This window comes from Cynara cardunculus, assembly GCF_001531365.2.
Source record: "Cynara cardunculus var. scolymus isolate 2C chromosome LG 3, CcrdV1, whole genome shotgun sequence".
Taxonomy (NCBI): domain Eukaryota; kingdom Viridiplantae; phylum Streptophyta; class Magnoliopsida; order Asterales; family Asteraceae; genus Cynara; species Cynara cardunculus.
In genome coordinates, this window is record NC_037530.1 from 21,740,196 (window position 1) to 21,753,656 (window position 13,461).

Consider the following 13,461-nt stretch of genomic DNA (forward strand, 5'->3'; position numbering starts at 1 on the left):
CAGAGGCGATGAATTGGTCCAGAGGCGATGAAAATGGACCAACCCTTTAGAACACACAGATTTGGGCATAACATTAATTAACCTCAAAATATGGGATATTAATTTTCTAGAAAACTTCRAAATATCCRTTCTATTTTAGTGATAAAACCACCCAAAACACAATTTCAAACCGGATATAACGGAGTTTTTACTTACAACCTGAATTATGTAGCAAAAGAATACGGGACAAGACTATATATAAGCTACACATACTACAACTATGAGATACGGTAATAAGCTATTATTTACCCAAAAGCAAGATCGATATCTTCAAGTTCCCCGATAAATCTTCAAGTCAAACAACGAGTTCTTTCTTTTTGTCCGTCTTCTTTCCTGAGAGAGGTTGCCACTTAAATGGTAAACCAACGCTTAGTGAGTTAAATAGTTAAGCATTACATATCAATATCACACATGTTTATAAACATACATAATAAACTCTTATCAATAAAAGAGTTCAAGACATCATCCAGATGYAAACCGAGACTTACAAGAAACCGAGTAAACAATTACGTACCGGATGCTAAGATCATAGGATTCCATATTCAAATCACCATARTATACCATATCATTGATGCTCAATACAACAAGGAGACAGGATCAACAACCAAATATATTCAGCAATGTTAGAATACCAATAAATATCAAGAACCAAGAGATCGAATCGGTATACATAACAAGGACAGTGCATCCCCCCGTCCTTCATCTTCCGGGCTCATGCCAAAGTCCGAGTTGAAATCATACATTACGGGAAACCTCGCACTGCCAGCCTTCCTTTACCGAGTATGTGCCAAGGTTCCCTACTATTTGCTCTTCCTCCTTTCTGAGCAATGAGTATTCACAACCGCAAAAAAGTCTCACCCGTCCAAACCGGGATCTTGACTTCGCCATAAACTTCCAGCATGCCACACGAAGTAGTACCCGTACTATGGCGTACAATTCAAGGAACAAAACAAACAAGTCCGGATCCGGAAAGCAAACCGATGTACCGAGATAGTAATATGGAATCGACTCAAGAGATAAAATCAAAGACAAATCAAGATCATGTGACTCCATTCAAGACCAAAAACATTCATATGAAAATATATATGTTCAAATCAATATGTAACAATTAACTANAATCAAAGACAAATCAAGATCATGTGACTCCATTCAAGACCAAAAACATTCATATGAAAATATATATGTTCAAATCAATATGTAACAATTAACTATATAACTCACCGGGCAATCGTACAATACCGAAAAGCTCCGAATGAGCTCACAAAGCTGGTCCAATCTACCACACTTAGATTGCTTCCAAAGTATCAAAACATGTCCTAATTATCCCCTGGAGTAAATGTACAAAATCTCATAAGCAATCAATATAAGAAACTCATGATATGCACATATCCTATTTGAACATTTTACCTAAATTTCTATGAACAGCTGCTGCGTGCAGAACTGTTTTGCCCATTTTAAGCTCGAATTCATGCCTTGATCATAAAATAAGAAATAAACTACACTCAAATATATAACTAAGAAAATTGGCCTCACCTCATTTGGATTTTTCTATGATTTTATACAGTTTTCAAAGTCTGCACACTTTCAATGCATTCAAAAGTCGAAATTCTCATTTTCATACATTTTTCTCAAACCATTTCGATTCCAAACCATTCCAACTTCTGAATCTCAACTTAATATAACATATTTGACATAAACAACCAAAATCCAACCTTTATTTTATCATGTATATTATCTCCCAAATCATTGACTTAATCAAGTCAAAGTTCATATGATGAACTTGCATAAATCTTGATAATCTCTTGAATCTAATGACCATTTCATGCCATAAACACTAAAATTCACTCATTTTATACACTTAAGATAAAACCCATATGAAACCCTAACCCTAACTCAACATGCAATCCATATAACAAGAATGTCAACCAAGAACAAGTGTAAAAAATGAATTATACCTTACTTGATGATCAAATCCTTCAAAGATCTTGTAGTTCTTCTTTGATTTTAGTTGAATCGAGCTTATGTGTGTGAAAATCGCACCTCTAGTGTGTGTGTGAGTTCTAGACTTAGATGACATGAAAAATGGGCCAAAAATACAATTTATAATGCTAAAACTCGAGTTGGGCCGGGTTGGCCCGGCTAGGTATCCATTTTGAATATCAATACTTAAAATATTCATAACTTTTCGCTCGGACCTCCGTTTTCTATGAGATTTTCGCCTACACGTTCATAAAGAGATAATCTATAACATCCAACAAAAATATTCCAAAAAAGATCTCCCAAAAAAAATCCGTTTTACGTATCTATTTGACGTGATATTTTCCAAATCCTCTAATATATTCTTAAGAAATATAATTCTAAAAGTTCAGACCCAAACTCCCACTAAATCATAAGTTCACTTTAACCCAATAATTAAATATACTAAGCAAATAATTGTGCATATTAGAAATTGGATGTTACACTTCATCGACATCTTCAGAAATTTCTTCAGTTACAGTAACTGGAACACCAAAAGATGGACCAAATAATTGTTGTTCAGAATGAATCTATTTATCATCTCTGGACAAAATATTTGACTCATTAGGTTTGTTGTCAAACAATGAATCTATATCAGAAATATTAGAATCAGAAGAGGAAGACTCATTGAGATTTGCGTTCCGCAAAGTGTTAATTATCATCCCGGGTCCTGAACTGTTTTGTTCAGAAGCCACATCTACAACTTCGTCAAATGAAACATTTACGCTCACATTCACAACCTTTGTCCTTTTGTTGTAGACCCTGTAAGCAAAAGAGTTTTTGGAGTAACCAGTAAAGACAGCTTCATCGGCCTTAATAGAAAACTTATCTCTGTCCTCTTTGTAGTTCAGAATAAAACACCTAAAAACAAAAACTCGAAAGAATTTGATATTAGGTATTCTTTTATTTATAATATCATATGGTGTTTTACCAAACCTTTTATGTATGAGGGATCAGTTTTGGATAAAAACATGCAGTATCAACCGCTTCAGCCTAAAGAAATAGAGGAAGTTTCAAGAAAGTTAGGAGTGTACGAGCTGCTTCCACTAGTGTTCTATTTTTCCGCTCAACGACACCATTTTGTTGTGGTGTTCGGGGTGCCGAGAGGGTATGAGAGATATCATGAGATTCCAGAAATGTACCGAGAGTCTTATTCTTGAATTCTGTTTCGTTATCAGTTTTTATTTTCTGAACAGATAACTGTAAGTTGACTTGATCGTTCTTCAAGAGTGAGATGATTGTCTCTGCGGCTTCATCTTTAGTCCTAAGAAAATGAATCCATGTGTATCTGGAGTAATCATCAACAACTAAGATATACTTCTTCCCGTTGATACTCTGAACTCTCATAGGACCACAAATATCCATATGTAGAAGATGTAGAGGACGATCGGTATTGAACTCTGCCTTGGTCTTATGAGAACTCTCTTCACTTTACTCATTTTGCATGATGTGCAAACATGATCTTTATTGAGTTTCATCTCTGGAAGACCTTTCACCAAGTTGTCACATACTAACTTGCTCAGATTATTAAAATTTAGATGAGAAAGACGCCGATACCACAACAGGTTTTGCTGCATGGAAGCCTTGGATATCAAGCAGACTTCAGTATACACTTGTGCATTTGATAAGTCAATCGTGTAGAGATTAGATTTTCTGGATCCAGTGAGAAGTTCCTTACCATCAGTAGTACGGACATTGCACCAGTTGGCTTTAAAACAAACTTCCAGATTTTTATCACAGAATTGACCTATGCTAAACAGATTATGTCCAAGTCCTTTGACATACGACACTTTCTTTATCATTATGTTTTGATTTTATTTCTTTTATAATACACATTCTCAGAAAGAGGTTTTTCTTTAAAAACCTTTTCATAATCTGAAGCCCTGTCAGAATCCACAGTCTTTTCATCTTTATTTAAAATAAACTCTTCAGGACTTAGAAGTTGCTTGGAGAAATCATACTGATCAATCTCTTGATCTAAACAAGAATCCAAATTTAATATTTCTAAAAAATTAGCTCTTCATTAGAAAATTTTAAACCTTCAGATTCAGAAGCATCACTTGAAGATTTTGAACAAGAGAAATACTCAGACTCAACAGATTTTTCACTTTGACTTTTGAATTTTCAAAACTTTCAATTTTATTTAAAAATTCTTCTTTTTCCATTTGAAATGAAAGTCTTTCTTCTTTTAAAATTCTTTCCAGCTGAATCACTTTTTTTCTAAAACCAAAGTTGGAGTATAAAGTTTTGGTTGAACTGGTTTTGATTCAAGTTCTGCCTTTGAATAGCTGTGAAAATAATCTGTAGAAAGTGGAAAAACTTGAGTTTGATAACTTTCATTTAGTTCAGAGTAGTGAAAGGGAACTTGCATTATGTTCTTTCTCTTCCTATTCAGATCTTCGTGTTCTTCAACCTCGTCTGAAGACTTTGTAAATTTAATTTGAAATTCAGGACCAAGATCAAGATATTCAAATTTGTACAAATTCAGATTCTCAGAGCCTAACCCTTCCCTGGGATTAAAAAATGTAGTCTCGGTAGGCTTGTTCAGAAAAATTGTTTGGTCAGTTTGCCCTCTCTTATACAACTTCTCTTCCTAGGCTTTAAGTTTTTCATTCAAAATCTTGTTTTATAAAGTAAAAATATTGTTCTTAACAATCAGATCATCATTTAACAATTCTAACAATTTATACTTCTCATACGAGTCAGATAATTCATGTTAGGACTGAAAATCAGTGTAAAATTGTATTCGTCTTGAAAGTTAATTTTGTCTATAATTGTATAAAAGTCATCGTGTTTGACTTTTCATAGGATAGTTTGACTTTGACTTCGTCTAACATGTTTGACCTTATATAAAGGGTGAGGTGCTTGTATTTTGAGAAGCATGAACTCAATTGTAAATTTAGATACGTATATGAAAGTTTGACTAGTTTGATAAATTCTCTCAAGTCTCCTTCTACATGTTCTTATTGAATATCATCTCTGCCATGGATTGTTAGAGTTTATTGAAGATTGATCATTGTAGGGACTATCAATTGGTATCAGAGCGGATTTGCAGTGAGGTTGATAGAAGAAATCATTAAAAAAATTGCATAATTTTTTGGAATTTAATCATATCTTTCTTGAATGTTCATATTGTTCTTGAATGTTCATCTTTGTTCTTTATAAATTTCTCTCAAATCTTTCATTTTTGGATGGTTAATTTTTAAAATTGTGATCATTGTGTACGTTTTTAAATCGTGAATCATTGTTATATATACAATTTCATGGTTTGATCATTGTCAGTAAAGATTTGAAGAGATTAGTTAGTTTTATGAATTTTCGAAGTTCTTCGTGTTCTTATGAAAATTCATCAAAGAGATAGACATTGATCCATTTTTGTATGAGTTTTTGTAATTTCTGTGTTTGTCTGTTGATTTGATCTAAGGTTGAATGGCTTTTTCATTGGATCTTGTTTTCTTAAATCGCTTGGTTGTTCTCAACTTGTTGACCGGATTTAAGCACTGCCTTGAGCATATTAGTGTTACATCGCTCACCCCTTGAGAGATTGAGAGTTAGGTAGGCTTGAGCGATTTAGGTAATATTTAGAGCGATTTAGAGCTAAGCCTTGAGCAATTAGGAGTTAACCGGATACACACACCCCTTGAACGGAGTTAACCGAATACGCACACCACTTGAGCGGATTTGACCGGATTCAGGCACAGCTTTGTGCGATTTAGTTTGTCATCGCACACCCCTTGAGCGAAGTTGACCGGATTCAGGCACAGCTTTGAGCAACTTAGTGTCTTCATGTCACACCTCTTGAGTGATTTACATCATAGTGTGAGCGAGTTAGTAGTAAGCGACTTAGTTCTTAGTGGTGAGCGATTTAGCACAGGTTGTGAGCGTGTTAGACTTATGCTTTAAAACATAGTGTGAGCGATTTAGTACTTACATTGAGCGATTTAGTTCTTTGTCTTGGGTGATTTAGCTTAGGCCTTGGACGATTTAGCAGCGATTTAGGTACTTCTTTGGGCCGTTTTAGACTTAAGCTTGAGTTATTTAGATATTGTCTTGAGCGATTTAGATTTAGGCTTGAGCATAGTTTTGAGCTTAGGCACATCTTGAGTGATTTAGACACTTTTTCACTACATAATTTGTTTGAGCCTAGCCTAACTTTGCTAAGAGCCTTGTCTATGTCCTTTTGTTTAGTATCTTTTTGAATATTAAGTCTTGTTTAACATTCTTTTTGACCAGATAGGATTTTCAGGAATTTTGAAAAGTGTAATTTTTAGATTGTATTTCTTTGATCAATTTCTTGAACTGCATAGATTCTTTATTTGACCATTCCTGATTTTCTTAATGGCAGCTTTTCTTGAGAAGGAGAATAAAGAGTTGAGAGTTCAGATTTCTAAGCTGGAGAAGAGCATAGTGGATTATAAAGACAAATACATAAACATGTTTTATGAGAATCATGCTAATGCGAAACTTATTGCAAATTTACAAAAAGATCATAAAGAAGTATTAGAAAGAGTTGAGAATGATTCAAAGTATCAGATTAATAAACTTGAAAAATCTTTGGATGATGTAAGAAAAGAATGTGATAATGAATTGAAAACATGGAGTAAGTCTAATAAAGATTTGTTTATCAAACTCCAAAAAGTCCAGAGTGAATTTAGAGCTGAAAGAAATTCTTCAGGTAGAAAACATACTGAGACTGATGACTTAACTAATAAATCTCATAAGTCTGAAAGTGACCTGATTGAGCTAAGAAAGCTATTGAACTTAGAAAAAGAAAAGGTTTTGGAAGTTGAAAAGAATTTCAATGTTGAAAGAACAATTTTTGAAAAAGAGAAAAAGAGATTTATTGAATTAGAGAAACAATTTGATGCTGAATCCTTATCTTATGAAAATAAGATCAATTCTCTTGAGTAGAATGCTAAATTTCTTTTGAATCAAATATCAGATTTTTAGCAGCTGATCATCTTGGAACATGCCAAGAATGATATAAAGAAGAAAGACATCACAAAAGAGTGTCAGAGCCAAATACATAAATTATCAGACAGCATTGCTCTAAAGCAGAAGGCTTTAGACAAAGAGACGAAGCAATTTGCTCTTGATAAGAGGAATACTATAAAGAAACATACATGTATTGCTAAAGAGCTTGCTAATAAGAAAAGGTGGCTTCACATTGCTTCTGAGAATGAAAAGAGCAGCTCAGATGAAGAGAAAAGAGAGTTAATAAATCAGAAAAGAAAGTTTGAAATGCTTTAGAAGGAGTTAGAAGGTAAACTCCTGGATACTACAAGCAAATTTTATGATCTGAAGACAGACCTTGAAACTGAGCTGAAGATGAGAACAGAACTTAAAAATAAGTTTGAATTAGTTACTGTTAAAAGAGGCCAGCTTTTACAGAAAGTCAAAGACTTTTCTTGTGCTCAAAGCTCAATTGGTTCTCCTTCTCAGTGTAAAACTAGCTTCTATGACTGTTCCAAATCGAATAGTTATTCAAGCAGCCCTAAATCAACTGTTTCTAAGAACTATTCTTGTTCTTCTAATCAGTATTATCAAGGGTATGTTATTGGACCAACCAATAATTCTTCTAAGATTAAAAGCATCTGGGTTAATAAATCTGAATCTGTTTCATCATGTACTCCTGTTGTTACTAATCATCTTTCTTGTTTTGTAAGATCTACTACTGATTTGATTCATCTTAGCAAGAGAAGAATCATGTGCTCCACATGCAAATCAACAGACTTTGTAAACAAGAAGACATCCAACATATGGAGTACAGACAACAGATATCAGAAAGACCCGAAATGTAAGAACAAGTATGATTATAATAACTGGTATGGATCATATTATGTATATAATCATCCTGTTAATAGTGCTAAAAAGAAAACATCTAATAGAAATAGATGGTTTGGAAGTTACAACATACCCCAGCCCAATACTAACAAAATAGGACCCAAGTTTGTTTGGGTACCAAAATCTATTTGATCTGATTTTGCAGGTGTGTCAATTTTTTGCTGATTAGAATATCATATTAGTGATACACTAATGCGGGGGGGTTGTAATATGTTCCAAACAAGGCTTCTGAGCAATTCAGTTCAGGACATGTGCTTTACCGAATGTGGTTTCTAAACATTCAGTTTAGGACCCGTGCTAAAAATGTTTTCTTATTTTTTTTAATTTTTGAGCTAAATCGAAACATTTCTATAATCTACTTTCTAGGGGGAGTCTCTAGAAGTTCAATAAATGTTATCGGGAAGTGAATTTTTTTTAAAACGAGTACATTTTTTGAACAGGTCTTTCCTGAGATTTTACTTGCGTAATTTCTCATCGTACATAACTCCAATACCTGTTTTAGCTATTCTTCAAACTGTTATTTTCATGTCTCTTATATAAATCATTTTCGGTGATAATACACTACTTTGTAATCGAAGGTTGATTTCTGATTTTTTTTATCTTGATTAATATATACTTCATTTTTTTTAAACTGAATCTGTAAACTTGTTCTTACAGATCTTCATTCATTTCTCTCACATACCGAGTAATCTGATCATGGTCACATCATTCTTTCATTAATTGTGTTTAAGGCAAATTTATTGATCAATAATTGTTATCTGATCATTGTGCTTATCTGCAATAATATTTTTGATCAACTGTTTGTCATCAACTGTGCATAATGCTAAATTTTAGGAGGGACTGAGTGCTTATCAGAAATACCTCTATGGAATGTGAGAACCGACAAACCTACACAAGAGGACAACCATATCTGAGTGAGCTTAAATACAAAAGGGTTTGTGCGCTGAGCTTAAAATGAAAAAGAGAGGGGTAGTTGTTGTGAGATAAAAGAATTGATGAGAGTTGTGTCAGGATTAAAAGAACATAAGAATCTTGTTCCAAACTTCTAAAATCCGGGCATATCACACAATCTATTAGTTCTCAATTCTTTCGAGACTAATATTGAAAAAGGCAAAGCCCAGGCTAATTCTTGTCACAACCCCACCAACTACTCATTTATCTCTCAACAGATAAGTGTTTCAATAACACTTGGGGCACGCAACTCATTTTCTATCAATTTCTCATTCGAAGAAAGTTGATATTGAATCAGAAGGATATATGTCCCCCCCTTCAAGTCTTTTTGATCACTAATTGAGTTTAATAAATTTGTGCAGTCCACATGGTTTATCTTTTTGAACCTAATCCGAAGCATTAGTTGCTTTATTTTTCTACACTACACAGATTGCATTTTATATGTTATTTTGCCAAAACATTCATAGATATGCTATTATCAAGTATTCGATGATTAAATGGAAGACCTAGTGAGATGAGCCTCATAAAGTCTCATATATATAGTACATCTGTTGTACTGAGTATATTTGTTATACTCACAGGACAATCTTTTTATAAGATTGAAAACAATTTCATACGTTGAAATTGGTTGTTATCTTCCCATTCCCTTTATCTGAAAAGATTAAACAAGTGGATTTGAAAAGATCTACTTACAATTTCATGAATTGACGGCTTTCGCTGGAAATTTCATTCATCCTTGTGTATGATGTCATGATTCTCATTTCATCATAATGGGGAGTATGTAATAATGAATGAAATGTGCAATTCCGAACATTATAAGGGGAATTTATTATAAAGATCAAGGGGGAGTAACAACAAAGATCGGCAAAAGACTCAAAAGGAGTGTGACTGGAGATTATTACAAAAGATTATGCCGATGCTACAATGTCTGAGAGTTGTTGAATGTGAAGATCAATTTTATAACAGTTTGCTGAAGATCAATTCTGAAGATTGTTATTGTTTCTGTTATATATTGTCAAAAGAGAAGATCATCGTTGTTCTACATTCAAGGGGGAGAATGTTAGAGATCTTTCTCAACAAACGATTGCCTGAAGATTTCAAGTTGAAGATTGTTTTGAAGAAGACATAGAGTGCTTAAAGCTACAAAGTTCAAACGAGACTCAAATCATGCAAATTCTTTCAAGTCTGAATACAAAGGGGAGAATGTTAGGACTGGAAATCAGTATAAAATTATATTCGTCTTGAAAGTTAATTTTGTCTATAATTATATAAAAGTCATCGTGTTTGACTTTTCATAGGATAGTTTGACTTTGACTTTGTCTAAGATGTTTGACCCTATATAAAGGGTGAGGTGCTTGTATTTCGAGAAGCATGAACTCAATTGTAAATTCAGATACGTATATGAAAGTTTGAGTAGTTTGACAAATTCTCTCAAGTCTCCTTCTACATGTTCTTATTGAATATCATCTCTGGCATGGATTGTTAGATTTATTGAAGATTGATCATTGTAGGGACTATCAATTCATTTCTTAAAAGATCTGATTTTTCCGAAAACGTTGCTCTCAGATAGCAAAGATTGAGCCCAAACAAAATTTTTCAGCATTTTCATCGTTCAGTTTAATGTATTTTTATTGTTGCATTTTAAGATCTTTTTCTAAAATAGCAACATGATCCTTTTCAAATTTTAACTTTTGCCGAAAATCCTGAAGTTTGAGCATCATTTTATGCATCTGCTCCATGCATGAATTTTCTAATACCTCATCACTTGATTCAACAATCTCTTCTTCATTGTTAGATGAATCAGTTTTAGTTCTTTCCATAAGATAGGTATGTGCAACTGCCTCTGATTCCTCATCCTCATCGGTAAGATTTAGCCAGTGATTATCCTCGGCCATCAGTGCTTTACCCACATCCTTTTGCTTGGAAAGGAGAAATTTATTCTTGTAGTAATCAGTGTTTTTCGATGCTTGTTTTCTCGTCAGCAACTCCCTTCATAAACTTTTTGTTCTCTTCAGATTTCTTAACAAACTTCTTTTCAAATATTTTCTCATCAAACTTTTTCTTCTCACCAAACTAGTCTTTGTAGTCGTACTTTGACCCAGATGAGACTCTCTGATTGTTGGAGTGCAGTTTCTTATAGAACTTTTTCTAAAAGGCCTTTGTCAACATTACCATATCTTGCTTAATCTCTTTCATATCAGAATCAGAATCAGATTCATTCCAGATTTCAGTAGAAGATTCACTTGACTGAATCACTTCCTTCACTTGCTTTCCAGACTTACTCTTTCCTTTCTTCTCAGCACAAATGCCAACGAATCATTAACTTCTTTCTTCTTCTTCTTCTTCTTCAAGTCTCTGATTTCTAAAATATCGTCTTCATTTTGCTTCAGAGTTTCATAAACCTCTTGAATATCAATATCATATAAATATTTGTTGTATCTAATATTATTGGCAAATGTTTTCCACTCTGGATGCAGATTACTCATAAACTTGACATTTATTTCAGTTCTAGTCATTGTGATTTCATTTTTTGTCAGCTCATTGAGAAGTCTGGTCAAACGATCATAGATATCATCAAGACTTTCACCCTCTCTAGCCTTGAATTCTTCATAAGAAGTAATATAGTTTGTGATCTTTAATTAAGTTCCCACTTTAGAACCCATCATCATCTTCTCTATCTATTTCCACATGCTATTACAAGATGATTTATAGCTATCAATACTGGTATAAATGTCATTGGTTAGCGCTTGCATCATGTAAGATTTACATAATACATTTGGATGTCCTCTTTCTTTTTCATTTGGAGTATATCTTGATTTTTATTTAATCATACGTTTAGCTGGTCTGTTCTATTCAGGAATAGTAGGAGTTTCCCTCCAGAACATAGTTGTACCTTCCATCAGTGATTCCATTATTAAGTCACCATCCTTCTATCTTTCTATGAAGTTCAAGAATCTGTCTCTCCACTTATTGTAGTCACCTCTAAACAGAACAGGTGGCTTTGTGTCGGTTCCAATAGACATAGCTTCTTTAAAACTCATTTTTTATCTGATTTTAGAATTTAGATCTCAAATCACTGCAGTTTTGCTCTGATACCAATTGATTGTCCCGATAAACTTTGTTGGGTTCAAGTATGTGCGTTAATGTTGTATTCAAGTTCTCCTTTTGTAATGCTTTGTAATAGTTAGGCTTTAATGCTTTTCTTATTATAAATAATGATTAGCTTTGTAATTGTAATTATTTCTGCAATTAATCAGATTAAGAATTGTAATCTTTGTAAGAAATTCTCTCAAGAAATATATTGAAGATTTGGTGAAAATTCTCTCTACTCTTGTTCTTGATCTTCATCTTGAAGATTGTTTCTAATCTTGTATGATTTGGGCATTTCAATTGGTATCAGAGCGGATTTGCAAGAAATCTGATTGAAGAAATCATAAAGAATTGCACACTTTTTCTGGAATTTTCTCATTTTTATTCTTAAAGTTCATATTTGTTCTTGATTGTTCTTTAATGTTCAATACTTGTTCTTCATAAATCTCTCTCAAATTTCTCAATTTTGGATGATTATTTGTTAAAATTGTGATCATTGTGTACGGTTTTAAATCGTGAATCAATTTTATTCTTATAATTTCATGATTTGATCTTTGAAAGTAAAGATTTGAAGAGTTTATGACTTTTGATGTTCTTTGTGTTCTTGTGAAAATTCATCAAAAAGTTAGATTTTGATCTATTTTTTGTATGAGTTTTTGTAATTTTTGTGTTTGTGTGTTGTTTTGATCTAAGTTTGAGTGTCTTTTTTGATTGAATCGTGTTTAGGATGTTACTAGAACAGATTAATTTTCACATGGACATGTAGTGACCGGATAAGGATAATAGTTGTAAGCGATTTAGACAGGTTAATGTTCATTGCATTGAGCGATTTAAAGAACATCTTGAGCGATTTAAAGAGCATTGCAGTGAGCGGTTTAGAGGCTGTTTGATGACCGGATAAGCAGACTAGTATTGAGCGATTTAGACTGTTTGATGACCAGATAAGCATACTAGTATCGAGCGATTTAAGCTTGTCTTGATCGGATTAACTTCTTGAAGTAATCGATTTAAACTGTATAGTGAGTGGTTTAGCTTGAGAGTTGAGCGATTAAGTTCCATTTGACCGATTTAAAATAGTCTTGAGCGGATTAAGTTCCATGCATTGAGTGATTTAGAGTTGAGCAGCCTGTGTTGAGCTTGTAAGAGTGAGTGTTAAGTAAGCGATTTAACATCTTGCATTGAGCAGACTTTGAGTGGTCTTGAACATAGCATTGAGCGATTTACTTGACCATGCTGTGAGCGGTTTAGACTACATGGTGAGCGATTTATAGTTTGTTGTGAGCAGTTTAGACTACATGGTGAGCGATTTATAGTTTGCTATGAGCGGTTTAGACTACATGGTGAGCGATTTATAGTTAGACTTTTCTTTGAGCGGTTTAGAAGCAGTCTTGAGCGGATATAGGCTGCATTTTGAGCAACTTAGTTCTTCATGCAGTAAGCGGTTTACAATCACACTTCCTTGAGCAGTTGAGGTTGTGTTTTGAGTGACTTAAGTTTAGTGTGAGGTGCGATTTTATTATA